This window comes from Podarcis erhardii, assembly GCF_964252035.2.
Source record: "Podarcis erhardii genome assembly, chromosome: 1".
Taxonomy (NCBI): Eukaryota; Metazoa; Chordata; class Lepidosauria; order Squamata; family Lacertidae; genus Podarcis; species Podarcis erhardii.
This window is the reverse complement of record NC_138497.1, coordinates 49498463-49509490: the sequence shown is the minus strand read 5'-3', so window position 1 is coordinate 49509490 and position 11028 is coordinate 49498463. Positions and strand designations below refer to the sequence as shown.

The window sequence follows — 11028 nt, the reverse complement described above, 5'->3', positions numbered from 1 at the left end:
CAGCAGAGGGCAGGCGCACGTTTCCAGGAGCTCGCCCCTACCCTCGCGAGGAGGGGCTTGAGGATGGGGCGGGAGAGGGAGACAGAGAGGCGAGATGGGGGGGAGGAGAGAGAGAGAGGGAGAGAGAGAAAAACTGGTGCGCACATGCGCGCAGCGTGGGAAGTCGGTTTCGTTGCTGGGGATCTGGCACAGGAGGCGGGGCGGCGGCGGCGGCCGAAGTTGTGGTGCTGGGCTCTGCCTTCCTCCCTGGGCGGCTGCGCGCGGGGTGAATTGGGAGGGCTGTGTCTCGCTGCCTGTCTCCGGCCCGCGTCTGTTATTCTGAGGGGCCTCAAGTGAAGAAGCGGAGCTAGCGGGCGCGCGCCTCCTCCTCCTCCTCCTCCCTCTCTTGATTTAGGCTGAGCCTCGTCCGGTGCTGCTTTCAGTAGGAACGCGAAGGTGAGACGCCCTTTTTCTGACTTAGCCCTGAAGCCGCTCAACAGGTCTCCGAGAGAGAGAGAGAGGCGGGCGGGGGGAGGCGCGTTGGAAGTTGGTCCCCAAAGTTAGTCGCCCAGCCCTTCTCCCGTGTGTGCGTTTGGGCTCTTGTGGGAGCCGAGACCCCTTTCCTGAGCCGTCTGGTTACGGGGAGTGTGCCGGGGGGGGAGAAGGTGGCGCTGCTCCTCTTACATGTTGTCTTCCTCAGCCTCTTCCTCCTTCCCCCTCCCCGTGTGTGTGCGCGCGCGCGCGCGTGTGTGTGTGTGAACTTTTGTCTCCGTGTCTGGCTGGTTCCTTCTCGAGACCTTTCCCACCCCCGCCTTTCCTCCGTGCTTTCTCTTCCTGCCTGTTTATATCTCCTGTCTCTCTCTCTCTGTACGTGCCTGAGTAGAAACTGAAGAGGCAGTCTTGTTTGTTGACATTTATTCTCTCCCCCTTTTACGCTCTTGTGCGTTAATCCTCAGGTATTTGCAGTTTGTGTGTAACCCGCGTCTTGGGCTGCTTCCTCAAAGGACCCCTTTTGCCATCGCTGTCTCTTGGGTTTCCTTTAGGTGCAGCTATTTCCATTGTTGGCTCACACACGTTCTATTTCAGTGTGTCCTGTGCTTAATCCGGCCCCCTTTTCGCAACCTGCTGGAAGTCCCATGTTTGGGGAGTTGGCCTTGTAAAGCCATTAGTCTCTGCCGGCATGGAGGGCGTTTGCAGGAAGGATTACCTTGTGTGCCGGCAACACGCTATCTATTCCGAATTACGTGCTGGGTGGGTTAATGTTGCGATACCATTTGGAACCTCTGATCGGGAAAGTGGGGTTTTTGAAGTATTTTGTAGATAAAGCTGTCTTGTCTCTGTGAATGTATCTTGGGACTCTAATAAGTATTAAAACACAAAGCTCTGAGTCTGCACCCCACCCATCCCAATTTCTTTGTTTTGGTCAATCTTGGGACATATGGCAGTGTATATTATCATATTGCCCAGCAAGAGTAGAAAAGAGATGTTTTTGCTTTTGCTGAACAGTAAGTGATAACTATATATTTTGTGGTTTTTTTCAGCCAATATTTCAGAAAACTCTGTAGGATTTTAGAAAAGGGGGAAAGTAAATATCTGAAATATGCCATCTCTGTGGTTCTGTATTGATTGCCACAGTTGGAATGACAATATATGTTGACAATTCAGTTTGAAAATGTGAAGTTGAATTAAGTAGTTGAACCTTAGTATAAAAGGAACACAAAGAGTTCCACAAATTTTGGAGCCAGTGAGCTTCAGATTTCTCACTTCCTGTTCTACAGAGGAAGTTGTATTCTCAAATGTAAATGCAGGTGAGGATTATATGAGATCACTTTCTTTTTAATTAAATATAAAAAACCACTTAAAGGCTATAGTATATTCTTAAATAATATGCAGTATCTGGTTATCAAATGCAAAATAATGTTCAAATACTGTAGTTTGAACTGAAGAAAACAACAGTAGTGTTGCCCCTAGAAACATTTTCTGCAGTAAACACTGTTTTAAAAGGCTTGCTAGTCAATGTGTTTGTTTTTAAAAAGATTGCAAACCATTTGTTGAATTTATTTCCTGCCCTTCATCGTAATTGATCTGAGTGGGTAACAATGTAAACAACAATAAAGCATAAAAATCCAGTTAAGCATAAATAATATTGTAATCACTTGCACTTAAACAAGAACACTGATAACTGTATCACTATGCAGGCTGTAGATGTACATACTTGGAAGGCTTGTGGAAGAGAAAGGTTTTCAACAGGCACTGATCACTTAAGAGTTCTTATTTGAAGCAGGTGACCTGAAAACATGATTCTATCATTGCTAACATATTGCTCGGCTAATGTCACTTAAAGTTACGGGGCAGAGTTCAGCCACAAGCCAACCAAAGGGGAACAGCAGTAGCTAGGAACAGCAGTAGCTAGTTCCTAAGGGGAACAGCAGTAGCTAGTTCCAAAGGGGAACAGCAGTAGCTAGCTAGTAGTTAGGGCATGTGTGTTCCATTTAAAGGTCCTAGATTTAGCCCCTGGTGCCTCCAAATAGGGCTGAAACTCTTAGTTGTTGCCAGCAAGATAGATCAATAGACTAGCACGATATAAGGCTATTTCCTATATTCCGCTGGTCAAAGTTAAGCACTTCTAAGTTGCATTGTTTGCAGTGGGACAGACATCAGCACATAGGCTGAAATCTAATTGATGTCAGTGACTTAAAATGCTTAATAGGTCATATACATGGTTTGTGTTGTATTAGAGTGGTGGTTTTATTGGTGTGTTATTTATATTGTATTTTTAATGTTTATTCGCCTTAAGTAGCAATGAGTGAAAAGGCAGCTGTTAAATATTAAAGATACATAAATGCAAAACAGTTGTTTTGCTTATGTCTTTCTGAATTGCTGTTAGACTTCTCTAGGCTGGGTAATAGGATGGTGTAGGCGTGGGTAGCTTGCTTTTAATGGTAAATAAAGATTGTTCATGCTCAAAATATAAGACCTATGGTAGGAATCAACCTTGGAAGAAACTGTTAATTCTGGGGGGAAATAAGTGGCTTTCCTTTTAATCTTTTTCCATAGTAGTGAGATAACTTTTTTGAGGCTAGAAGATGAATTCTAAATTTGGTTTCTTGGTTAGCAACAGTAGAATTAAGTGAGACCTTTAGAGTTAATGAGCTAAGACGTGATCAGCTAGGCTTTTTTCTCCTGCTGGGTGGTCGATAAGTCATTCTTGAGCTAGTAGTATTAAGGATCTGCTTTGGTCATTGAATCAACCTATTCTATCCTGTCATTTAAAGCTTAAAAGGGCACCAGCTAGCAACAAGTCAATCTGGTTCAAATTTCTAGTATGCTCCATCCTGTGGGCCCAGTGTGTTACAATATTTATAAAAGATTAAAATTAAAACCTACCTATCTTCTGGCTTAGCCCTAGCCAGCCAAAGTGGGCCCAAACAGAAACTTGGCATCATTTTTTGTTTATTTTCAATTAACCTTTGATCGTGTCACAATTTAATTTTTATATTCTTATTCTATTTATATTCCTTTCAGTGGTTGTAGGTATAGATTATCACTAATATGGCATATTTGTATTGCCTGTCTCTCAGAATCTGCTTTCTTTATGCAAATATTTGGGGAAGGTGTACTTCATTTTGTGACTATCTAAACAGGAGGTGGGCATTGGCTAAAGGGATTTTTATTAAGGTGTGTAATTAATCTATCATTGTCTCAAAAATTCATACTATAGAAGTATGAATTTAAGCTTCCCTGTGTCAGAAATAAGACTTTAAAGGCAACAGGAAGAAAGGCAGAATTGTGTTCAATATTTTTTTCATCAAAGTTTACAACAAGTTTGATCTACAGGTCAGCCCTGGATGTAAAATAGTTTTAAAAATGTTTGAAATGAAAAACAAGTCTTGGATAAATAAAGAAGCACAGATCATATAGGAAATAAACTTCATCATGAATTTAAGAGTTGGAGCCTTGCAAATGTAATGATATGCTTAGAAACCAATTCATGTAGATGTGCTATAACAGTTTTAAATAAATTAATGTGAACTTAATACCACTTGCTAGTTATTACAAATATAAAATCTGTTTCTGATTATTCTTACTGTGAATCATTGCCTGAATAAGTTTAAATTTCTGGATTAGAGCAATTTTATAGTGACTATTAAGTATCTTACCTGGGTGAAACTTCAGAGAGGTAAGCAGATGCTTTTGAAATATGTGGATTTCCTTTTTATTGCTGAACTTTTTAAACACTAAGAACACACTCCAGCTGAAACTAAGTACTTTGTCCCATTAATTTCAACAGGAGAATTAAATGTGTGCTTAAATCTCTCCCACTGAAATCAGTGAAACTTAAAAGTACTTAACTTTTCTTGGATTACACACGTGAGTTTAAGCTGAGCCACTTATTCCATGTTTTAACACCATATTACGTTTTTGTATGTATAAATTCCACAGACAACAGTGTAATACTGATAGCAATAGCAATTATAGTCTGAAATGAACCTACAAGACATGGTGAAATAGTGGTGGATTAATTCCTCAGTTTGATTTGGAATTGAAAACTGGCAATATCACTATAATAAATATAAGCACTTATAAGCAAAAAAAGGCTTCTAATATGTCAGTAAAACTATCTGATTATAGAATGAGAAGTAAGGAGCTGGAACAGCGCATCGGTTCAGTCTGAAGCATGCTGTGGTGCCAATGAAAATATTCCAAACTTGAAGAGGAACAATCACTTACTTTGCTCATTAGAGCCATTGTGATGGTTCATTTAGTACACAAGATGCAATTAGATCTAACAGTTTTATCCAGTGTTCATACCCACCACCATTTATTTGTCAGTGGAAGTCATTCTCATCCAGTAAAACACATGTGATGAGATACAACTTTATTGCGGTAAAGGTAAAGGGACCCCTGACCATTAGGTCCAGTCGTGACCGACTCTGGGGTTGCGGCACTCATCTCGCTTTATTGGCCGAGGGAGCCAGCGTACAGCTTCCAGGTCATGTGGCCAGCATGACTAAGCCATTTCTGGCGAACCAGAGCAGCGCACGGAAACGCCGTTTACCTTCCTGCCAGAGGGGTACCTATTTATCTACTTGCACTTTGACATGCTTTCAAACTGCTAGGTTGGCAGGAGCAGGGACCGAGCAACAGGAGCTCACCCCGTTGTGGGGATTCGAACTGCCGACCTTCTGATCGGCAAGTCCTAGGCCCTGTGGTTTAACCCACAGCGCCACCCGTGTCCATTTATTGCTGTAGCGGACATCAATTCCATGTGTCTTGATCAAGGCGAAACTTGGCCATCTTCTCTCAGTGTCCTGCCAGCTGCTCCTTAGGCATGTATATCTCTGTGTATATACTGCAGCAGTTCAGTCTCAACCACCTGGTTGAAATACGAGTGTGATTCTGAACCTGGTGCATGCTCAGTGTGTTGGATGTCCCTGACTGATAGCTGCTGCATTTGGAGCATCTGTTACTACCTGTGTCTGCTTGATCACCTCCCCTTTTTAGGTTTGCTGTATTGCTAGTGAATGCATTATCAAAATTCAAAGAAAGGGGCAACTTGCAGATCTTGTTGCTGTCTTGCCACCAACTCTAAGCACCAAAACAGCAATGGCAGTGCATTCAGTAGTGAGACAGCAAGCACACCGAAAGCAGATAGATGGTGACCTCTCACCAAAAGATTAATATTTTATGGTTCCAAATCTGTCATCTGGCAACTTAACACTGACCAGGGAATACTTGCATCACAAAATTCAAAGAAAGGGGCAACTTACAGATCTTGCTGCTGTCTTACCACCAACTCTAAACACCCATTCCCAGTTACCAGTTGAAGTAAATTAGTAAAGGTAAAAGGTAAAGGACCCCTGGATGGTTAAGTCCAGTCAAAGGCGACTATGGGGTGCAGCACTTGATCTCAGGCCGAGGGAGCCAGTGTTTCTCCACAGACAGCTTTCCGGGTCATGTAGCCAACATGACTAAACCACTACTGGCACACGGAGGACTCTGACAAGTGCAGTGCAGTTGTCCATCAGCCTCAACAGAAAGAATGAAAAGTAAAAACAATAATTTTATTATTTATACCCTGCCCATCTGGCTGGATATCCCCAGCCACTCTGGGCAGTTTGCAGCTTATAAAAACATAGTAAAAAATGAAGCATTAAAAACTTGCTGAAATGTTAGCTTTCGGGTCCTATTTGAGGTGCTTACCTTTGAAGTCTTGTGTGGACTGGAATCAATAGAGATTGCCCCTCCATTTATGAATCTCCCATATTAATTGACATCCTCTGATAAGACCTTCATTTAACACCAGTACATTAGTTCTCAACAACTAGGAACAGAACCTTTCTTACTAGTTCCTCCCTTGTTGGAGAAGCTGTAAGATCCATTTTCCCCCTCTTACTTTGTTATATAATGGAGGGCTGGTCTTTAGTAATAATGTCTGCTACTGAAAACTGAATTTCTTGATTATTTATAAAACATATTGTAGGAGCCACATTGAACCTTAAATCTGGAATACAAATATTTTAAATAAATCTTGCTGGTCAAACTCTGTACTTAACTCACTGGTGTCAGGCTGGTTAAACATTTTGTAGGAAAGTAAACTTACATGTACATTATTTGCTAGTTTAAGTTACTGCCTATCAGTTTAATTAGTTGTTGATGTATGAGAGTACTTAACTGGACTCTGGTATATTGACTTGTTAAAGCTTATCTTGTGAATTTCTTACCATGCTGTGGTTCTTCAGTTAGCTGAGCACTCACAAGGCAGGCAGACCTTGTTGCCTCATGCCCTCTACCCTGTGGCAGGAGGCATCCCATCAGTTTTTAGCAGATATTCATGACAAGCCCAACTTTTGGGGACCTGAGGTGTAGTGAAGAGTTTGCAGGAAGCCTACAAATACTGTAATTCAAATTTGGAAGGGAACTTTAATTCCAATTTGGAATGAAGGGTTATGAGCATGACTCTGACACAGATTCTGAATCCAATCAACATTTTGAAATGTATTTTATAAAGCCCCACACTGCACCGTCAATCAATTTGCAGTTTGGATCCCTCTGCATTTCTGAACGTGCAGATAACAGCAGTTAACAGGAGTGCCTTTTATCAATTTTAACTGGAATTCCAGCTGTTTGCATTCCTAAAGTTTGATCTGGACATGGTCATTCATTCCCAGGCCAGCTCCGGTTCGTTTGGATATACCTCACTTCGTGAGACTGCCTTTGAGGACAGACTTCAAACTACATTTGATCCAGAATGCTGTGCCAGGCTTGTTGTCTGGGGCTAGCAGGACTGATAATGCAATTCCAGTTATGTACCAACTTCTCTGGACATCACTTTTGCCAACCTCAATTCAAAATGCCCACTTTGGTCTTCAGAAACGTAAGCTGCCTGTGTCGGGCTGAGGTTCAGAGGAATTATTCTCCTCCAGCCTGAACCTGCTGAAGAACTTGGCTCTGCTTTCTAAGTCCTTGTGGTTTTCCACTGATGGTTTGTTTATTTGGGGATGAAGAGACAGGACTTTTTATTGCAATGTCCAAATTATGAAAGCGTCTTCCTAGGCAGGTTTCTGGCTCCTTCACTGCCTGCTTTTAAAGTGCACATTTAAGCCAGTTTTATTTCAGTGGGCATATTTTAGTTAGGTCCTTTTAAGATTTATGTTGCTGATATTTTGCTATTTGCTATACGCTTTATTGGATTTCAGTATTGGCTGCTTTTAATTTATATTGCACAGAATAGGGTGTCATTTTTAACAAATGTATTTCATATTCATGGGCAAAGAAAGCATTCTACAATGGAACATAGGGGCAGGGATGGGCAGAATTCATGCTTTCAGGAACTACAGTGGTACCTCTGGTTACAAACTTAATTTGTTCCGGAGGTCCGTTCTTAACATGAAGCACCACTTTAGCTAATGGGGCCTCCTGCTGCTGCCGCCGTGCCGCATGATTTCTGTTCTCATCCTGAAGCAAAGTTCTTAACCCGAGGTACTATTTCTGGGTTAGCGGAGTCTGTAACCTGAAGCGTATGTAACCCTAGGTACCACTGTACTTTGATTGTAGACACCTGGAGCAGTATCCAACTAATGGGTCCTCTCTGTGCAAGGACTCTCATGTGCAACAGAACTCCCCCCCCCCCCGTTTTCCTACTGCACTTTCCTCAAATTTGCTCCAGTGTGTGTGGGGAACCCCTAGAACACATGGGACACACAGAGGAAGGAGAAAGGGAAGTTTTGCTGCACAAGTGGAAATCCTTGTGCTAACAGGCCATCTTTCTTAGCACTACTTTGAATACAATTCAAGTTGGCTACAAAACATTTAGAAATTTACCAATAGGTCCTGCTTTATCAGATGTATTCTGTGGGAAGCTCATGTGTCTGCTTGCTACATTGAATCTGAGGATAATATTTTAGCTTGACACAGTTCTTCTGTTATATGTATTGGGTGCAACCAATTCAATCTCTGTGTTGCCCTGAGGATTTTCTCAAAATGCAAGGTACATCTTTAGTGGCAGATCATGCATTTTTTTTTTCCCAGCCTGCATGATTGGTTCTTCATATGAGTTAAAGAGGGGACTTGCAATTGTCAATCAGACGGTACATTGCTTTGAAGCTGGGTCATTCAACATACTGGAAACATTGTCACACTGGAGTGAACAAGAAAGATCCTGTACCTCAGCCTTCCATCATCTTCCATCATCCCTCATCATTAGCCATGCTGACTTGGACTGATGGGAATTAGAGCCCTCCAGGTTGGGGGAAACAGCAATGCATTGCTATATGTTGCTTTCCAATTCAATCAAAGCATTCATGCCACAAGTAAACGCTGTCGTCATGCAGGATACCCTCTAAACCTGTGCAGCAATTAACTACAGTCAGTTTGTGCTATTGGGTGTCATGGCTTCTATCTCACATCCAGTGCCACATGAGGCTCCCTGTGTGGCTTCTCAAGTTGTGGCTTATACAGGCACCCAAACCAAGCTCCTTGGGGACATTGTGGCTGGTTTTGTTGTTCACATGATAGCAACTTGGATGACCATCTGTCAGGGGTGCTTTAGTTGAGATTCCTACATTAGAGGACTAGAGGTTGGACTAGATGACCTTTGGGGTCCCTTCCAGCTCTACGATTCTAAGTTAGACTTGGTGCAGTGGACATACTTTTCCAGTTAATATATCATAGGTCTTGTGACATCTTACTGGACTGAGGAGCCTAATGTAAGAACACTGCATGTAGGGTCTCTAGGATCATATTTATTAGGGTAAAGTCTAAGACATGAGGATTCAACAGCAGACATTCACTTATTTTATGCTAACTAAATTTAAAGAAAAAGTTACGAAGAACTATTAACAGGCAAAAACTGGTACAACCCAAGAAGTGTGCATTATATGTTCCACTAATCTACTTCAACAAAATTTTAACTTTCACTTAGGTCACATGTGAATTCTAAGCTTGATTTTGGATTGGGGGGTTGTGTGTGTGTGAAAGAGAGAAAGGCGGACGGGTGAGGGAGAGAGATGTTTTATAGGAATACTGTCGGAGAGAAATGTTTCCTGAGGATACGTCATAAAATTCAATTACCGGTAATTAAAACTTCGGTGCTGATCAGTTTGACTGGTAGATATTCATTATACTACTGATATAATTAAACAATGAATTTTTAGAAAAAAAGATAACAGAAAATGTTAGGTGTAATTTTCATTACAGAAAAGTTTCCAATGCTGAAAATATGTCATTTGAGTCATATGTCATCACAGCTATCTGCCAATCACCCATTCCCACCACCCTTCTGAGTAATACCCCTCCCCACCTTCCTACTATTTAGAAAGGTCTGGTGACTTCTGTTTCAGTGTATCTGAAGAAGTGTGCGTGCATACGAAAGCTCATACCTAGAACTAACTTAGTTGGTCTTTAAGGTGCTACTGGAAGGAATTTTTTTATTTTGTTTTGTCATTTGAGTATGTTGCAGTTGCCATTAGACCAAGAGAACCTCACCCTTTTCAAGTTCCTGAGTAGGGCAAGGACTCACTCTGATGTTGTGCTAGGCCCATGGGAATGAGTTTCCTTCCTTCTGCTCAACTCAGAGCTAGTGAGCAGTTTGTCTTTGCCATGCTGGCCTCAGAAGGACTTGTTCCCTCTTGGGCCAGATCTTCTCTTTGATGTTACATTGAACTTTAGAGTTGCCTAGTACTCCTTCCAGCTCATTGTGGGAACAAGGCCCACCTTTCCTTCCCAGCTCTGAACTGGGTAATGCAAGTGGGGCCTCATCCTTTCAGCCATGCTGGACTGCAGAGTTCAAGCATAACTTCAAAGACATCTATCCTTTCCCCGCTTGGGAGTGTCAAGTCTTTGGTGAGTTCAGGTTTTGGCAGACCTTGCTAAAATCCTTAACTGATAGGTTCATATACCTTTTTGTAGTTAAGGTAATACATATATGATTCTAGAAATATCACAAAGAGAAACACAGAACTGCTTATTTTTCTGAAGACAGATAGACTTCACTGAATCTCCTGCTTAACAAATGCCTCTAATAGCCTTTACTGGCTGTGCTAAGACCTAAACCTCCCACTGAACTAAACGATAGACTTTAAAAGTAAGAAAAGGCTGTGTTTTTCATTTCTCAGTTTAACCTTCTCTTCAGCTGATAATGCAGCATTCCTAAAACCACACTTAGAAGTCTTATCTTAATTCCAGCCAAATGGTAAACATAAATGACATAGCTATGTATCATTCTGGTAGGTAAGTCAAAACTGGCTTCCCATGTGCAGTTCAAGCAATGATGGCACTGGAAACTCCCATGTTATAAAGAGAATTCTGCTTCATCTAGTGCACTGAAAAATGTGGTATGTCATGAGAGAAATAGTTGTCTCTGAAGCTTGCGAAATCTGATGTCATTGTGCTCTCAAAGTTCTAGTAAGTGTAAAATGAATGGAATGAAACTAAAGTGATGACTAACCAATAACCACTCCTGCCTGAAACGGGAGTAGCCGAATCCTACTGTTCCTAGCTGACATCATCAACTGATTGATGGTCTCTTTCTTGTAAAACCCTAAAATA

The 11028-nt window shown here is 41.8% G+C and overlaps 1 protein-coding gene across 4 annotated transcripts in view; it reads left to right on the top strand.

The window, feature by feature from the left end:
- The first annotated feature begins 142 nt into the window (after positions 1–142).
- PALS1 (protein associated with LIN7 1, MAGUK p55 family member) overlaps positions 143–11028 on the top strand; it is a 51983-nt gene continuing 41097 nt past the window's right edge. For 3 of the 4 annotated variants that reach the window (XM_081855875.1, XM_081855877.1, XM_081855876.1), the window contains exon 1: positions 143–435. The gene's annotated coding sequence lies outside the window, so the exon portion shown is untranslated. The remainder of the gene's footprint in view (positions 436–11028) is intronic. The other variant, XM_081855878.1, reaches the window with a different exon arrangement.